Source organism: Pteropus vampyrus, unplaced genomic scaffold (genome assembly GCF_000151845.1).
Source record: "Pteropus vampyrus isolate Shadow unplaced genomic scaffold, Pvam_2.0 Scaffold173, whole genome shotgun sequence".
NCBI lineage: Eukaryota > Metazoa > Chordata > Mammalia > Chiroptera > Pteropodidae > Pteropus > Pteropus vampyrus.
This window is the reverse complement of record NW_011888954.1, coordinates 2,203,299-2,208,748: the sequence shown is the minus strand read 5'-3', so window position 1 is coordinate 2,208,748 and position 5,450 is coordinate 2,203,299. Positions and strand designations below refer to the sequence as shown.

Here is a 5,450-nt window from a genome sequence, read left to right as displayed (position 1 = left end):
CAAACCTGTGGGGAGTCTGGCCCTTCTCTGAGGAAGCAGGATTAGATCAAGAACTCCATATCACCATGTGGGATCTCTCTTTAGAACTCAGATTCCCGGCTAAAGATTCTATGTGCACTGCGGTATGTCCCAGATGAGAGCACCACTTTGTTGTATGCAGCTCTTCACACTTACAAAGCACTTAAACATCTCTTTTGCGGCTCCTTACACCCCTGGAGAGGACGTGATATTAGCTCCAAGTTATGGAAGAGATAACTGAGAGTCAAAGAGGAGGACGACTGCCATTGGTCCCACAGCTGGATAGGAAAGAGTCAGACGGGCCTCACATCAAGATCCTCACATCTGTCAATGTAGCTTTGGGCCCAATGGAGAACTGGCTAAGGATATGGCTAAGTATCTACCTCAGCCCATTATCTCAGAGCATGGCTGGGCTGGACTAGCTGTCCCAGGTGCTCACTCTTTATGAGAGTGGTCTGCTTCAGGGGCTGTCACCCCGATAAAGGTCCTGCACTTGACTGAGTGTGGACACACAGGACTGTCACGCTGCTTGGTTGCTGCCCTAGCCCTATAGCCCCTCTTGCTCCAGCCCTGTGGCCACCCCCGCTCCTCCGTGCTCTTAGTTTATGCATTCATTCATTTAACACAGAGTGGGCACTGATGCACTAGGAACACAGAGACGAAATAGGACCCTATCACCGCCTTTCACAATGTGGTAGACAGAGACAGTACCTGAATAGTCAAGGGCAACAAAATGTTGACTCTCTTTTCAGAGAAGGAGAATAGTGCAATGGTTAGGATCATAGGCTTTGGAGCCAGGATGGGAAAATGAGTAACGGAGAGAGGAAACGTTTGAATTTGACTGAGAATTTCTTAGAAATAGAGAATATATAAAACTTTAGATTGAAAGGACTCAGTGTTAAACAAAATAGATTAAAAAAAAAAAAAAACCCTCACACTTAGATATAGTGCAGTAAAATTTAAGAACATAATGAGTCTACAGCCATGCCACCCTGAACAAGCCCGATCCCTTCTGATCTTGGAAGCTAAGCAGGGTCGAGCCTGGTTAGTACTTGGATGGGAGACCACCTAAGAAGACCAGGTGCTATACGCATAAAAAATAAAATAAAATAAGGGATTGTAAACTGACAAGGTCCTTGCAATCTGTGAGGTCAACCAAGGGTTGCTTCGCCTAAAAAATAAATTAAAAAATTTAAAAAGTTTTAAAAAAAGAACATAATGACAAAGAGAAAATTCTCAAAACATTTATAAAGAGAAAGTAGATCAACTATAAAAGAAAAAGAGTCAGAATGCAGGGAACCTCAAAAACGAAACTAGATACAAGAAGACAATGACGTAATCTTTTAAAGGGTTGATGGAAAAGGACTTCGACCCTAAAATTCTATATACAGCTGAACTATCATTTAAATGCTAGTAAAATAAAAAATAGTATCAGGTATATAAGGCATCAGATGGCTTGTCCCCAAACCCCTTTTTGAAACATTCTTGAAGCTAATTTTTCAGTTCAGAAAGGAGCCTAAAAAAAATACCTAGAAGAAGGAGAAAGAGAAGAAAGGAAAACATACATGTAAGGTCAGCAGAGAAATAGAGTGTAGCAACAAGACATTAAACAAGCTGATTTTCTGAAAAGGTTATAAAATATACAAGTACATGACAAAATTAATGGAGGAAATAAAGAGATGTAAAAGTGATTAATACTGAAAGAAACGCAACACAACAAAAAGTTTTCAACTAGCAATATTATGAAGAATTATAATTTGGAGACTTACTAAAATTGATAGAATTCTGGAAAATTATGAACTTTCAAAATTGGAAGAATAAACAGCAAACTGAGTTGTCAAGTATTCAATTAAGAATTACAATATAATCAAAGACCCTTACTCTTTCTGAAAAGCCCTATGCGCCTATGATTTTATAGATAATTTCCACTCACTTGTAAGGATAAGATAATCCCGTGACATGTATAAATTATTCTAAAAATTAGAATTACTTTCTCCTTTGTCATAAGACTGATATAACCTTTATTACAAAGTCAGATAAGAATGGTTAAAAGAAACTATAAGGCTATTTTATGTTTGAATATAGATATGAAAATTCTAAGCAATATTAGCTAACTATATCCAACAGTGTATTTAAAAAGTTGTGACCAAGTAAGGCTTATTTTGGAATATGAGAACGTTTAATGTGAGAAAAAACAATTACTGTAATTTTTACCATTTAGAAATTAAAAAATATTTTTCATGATTATCTCAAGAATTTTTTAAAAAGCATTGAATTTTAATTAAAATTAAAATTTAGCTCCTTAGTCACACCAGCCACATTGCAACTGCTCAATAGCCACATGTTGCCAGTGGCTACCACATTGGACAGCACAAAAATATAAAACACTTCCATTATTGTGGACAGTTTTATTGAACACACGGCTCCATCATTCAGCTATTAAAGATTATGTAAAACTTGTAAAAAGATCACGATGAAGGCAAGAATATTAGTGATTTACTGTCGGCCTTATTATAAGGGGTTCAGTCAGACTTTTAGTTTATGGTTGAGAACTGACCTAAAGTGATTGATTTTGGACATCACTGTCACTGACTGGGACGAAGGACTCAAAAGCATGTACAGTAAATAAACAAATAATACAAAACAAGCAGGGTAGCAACTCCAAGGTGATAATTAAAGTCTAGAATAATATAAAATAAATCAGAAGCCCATAAGAATAAAACAAAGTAAGAACAAGTAGCAAGTAATAAATTTAGGGATGGCAGGAGAGGGAGATGAGAAAAGCATATAAATATAAAATGGGAAATTACTAGGAATATAGCATAAAAAGAACCAGAGGTTACAGACCATGAATTGTGAAAAACAGTAACAAAAATGCTCATTAAAAAGCATCGTAAACACAGTATCTGTCAGAAATGTATCTAGCTCAAGCCTCTGAATGAATGAATGAATGAACGAATGAATGAATGACCCCACCAACCAACCAACCAACTAATCAATCAGATTGGAGGGGATGCCCATTTGTGGGCGAGAACAGTTATAGAGGAGTGGAAAAACAAATTGGAGATGATGGGAAAATAAAATATTAAATCAAACAAGCAAGGTCTTTGCATAGCTTGATAATGTACTCTAAGTTAAAAGTGATGACCTTATATATCTATACTAGAAATTAAATGAGAGAGAGCAGATGGAGATGGAAGATCTCTGTTGGTGGAAACATCAATGCAAGGTGATGTTTTTAGGGTCAGAAGACCAGGTTCTGAGTTTTGTTTGGTTTTGTTATGTTTTTTAGTCACTATGTGACTTTGGGCAAATCAGTTAAGCTTGCTGAGAGTTTTTCATCTTAAAAAAAAAGGGATTAAAGCCATATTTTTCCCACCCACCTCTAAAGATTGTTGGCCTGATGAACCAAATCACGAATGGGACAGGAAGTTGTGCTCTTGGGCAGAACTGTAAACTGCTGTTACTGTGACAAGCGGTATGGGTGGGGTAGGTGGTCTCTCTTGCTCAGCCTCACCAGCAGCATTTCAGTTCTGATCCATCAGGCTGGACTGTGACCACAGTCCCTGAGGCTGAGGTTGCTGAGTGACGTCACTGAAACGCAGACCTCTCAGTTTCAGTCCAGGGAGGTTCAGGGCTCTCCTCTGAGGACATAGGACCTCAGGGGACAGACAGCCCATTTGAAGCACAGCACACTGAGATGGAGTGTCCTGAGGTCAGGGCGACTCTGACTAGAGAATGGGGCAGTGGCATTCCCTTCTCCCTCTGCCTACCTCCTCAGTGCAGCCCCGCACACCCACCCCCAGCCTCCCAGCTCTGGCAGCACCTGGCTCAAGTGCAAGCCAGAGACACTAGAGGGAGGAGCTTTCGAACTCACCTCAACTAACCTGCGGACATATTTTATAGTTTGCAACGGGCTTTTACCTGATTATTCCAATAGTCCTGTGAGACCGTTGTTATTGTCTTCTTTCCACGAATGCAGAAGCAGGCATAGAGAGGGAAAGTGACACAGGCTAGACAATGTAGATTGAGGACCCAAATCTTGGATTCTTTGTATTTAAAACCTGTGCAACTTCCTGGCTTGTGCTGCTATCAGCCTTCTGGGTACAGGCCATAGAGCGGAGGGCGTTTCTTTCCATGCCCCTGGCTCTCAGATGCACGCCTCCTGAAACCAGCCTCTACAGTAGTCCACACTGACACTTTCCTGATTTTTCTTTGAGTTCCCTCTCAGTGAAAAGGTCTTACAACACTTCTAGATGGGCTTGAAGGATGTAAGCATCGAGCATGGCAGGCTTCTGCCCCCTCCTGGTGACTTGCAAGTACTGCCCTGACAGCTAACCCACCCGTCCAATTCCCCCCAATCCATCTCTTCTTTGAGATCATTTTCTTTTCTTGAAGATAAACACTCTGGATGTCTTCATCTCTTACTGTGTCTGAACGGAATACAAATCATGATATCATATTATGAACATAAGACTAAAAGTTAAGAAACCTGGACAAGAACCACTTGTCTTTTGTGGGATACTGGACAAATCTTCCAGCTACCTTGAGCCTTAGTTTCCTTATTCGTAAATTAGTATAATATCTACCTGTTGAAGTGATTGTGAGGATTGAGCTATAGGAAAGTATCTGGGTGTCACAGAGGGGATTCGAGGATAGTCCCAGTTAATGTTTGTTCATACTTATTGCTTTGCAAGGATCGTTATTTCTCCTTCACTTGCAGGAGACCTGAACTCGATTCAAATATTTTAAAGAATCATAGAATTGGAAGGCAGTGAAAGGCAGGCCACAAAGTGGTTTTTAGAGGTTCCTTGTGAAGCACATTAAAAGTAGCCAACACCTTACCCATTGTTCAAATGGGTCTTGCCCCACCAAAATCACCCTGTATCCTCACAAGAGGTTTCTAGTGCAGAAAGTCACCATCTCAAGAAGCAGTCCAGTTCCTCTTTGGCCAGCTCTGCCTCGGGGCAAGCGCTCTCTCCCTCGTGGAAGAGAACCCCACTAACCATACTTGCTGAGGCCCAGAAGTTGAGGTCAAGGGGCAGGCTTAGGGCATATGCTCTTTTTTGCCAGAATCTATTTTCTTTACTCTCGAGCTAAATAATTTAAGTTAGGGGCTACCTGGCTTTGCATTTATTAAAATATTTCATTCTTGAATTCACCCATGTTGGAGAGGCCTTTGGCAGAATAGACTCCTATCTTACACTGCAACTGTTCTTGAGCAGATCTTCTTGGCCACTCAAAGCTTGGTTTGGAGTCCAGCTCAGCTCATTGACACCTGCAGCACAATTCACTGGTGAGAGATAATATGGAGACAGGTAAGCCTGGATGGGGTGAGGGGCACAGAACAGTGAGGGGACCAGCTGAGGCCATCTGGGAAGAAGGGCACCCAAAGGTAGGGGCTAGAGATGTATTCAGAAAAAATGCTGGGA

General features: G+C 40.7%; 1 pseudogene; it reads left to right on the top strand.

Moving 5' to 3' along the window:
• Window positions 1-992: 992 nt before the first annotated feature.
• LOC111746062 lies at window positions 993-1,111 on the top strand (annotated as a pseudogene).
• The last annotated feature ends 4,339 nt before the right edge of the window (window positions 1,112-5,450 follow it).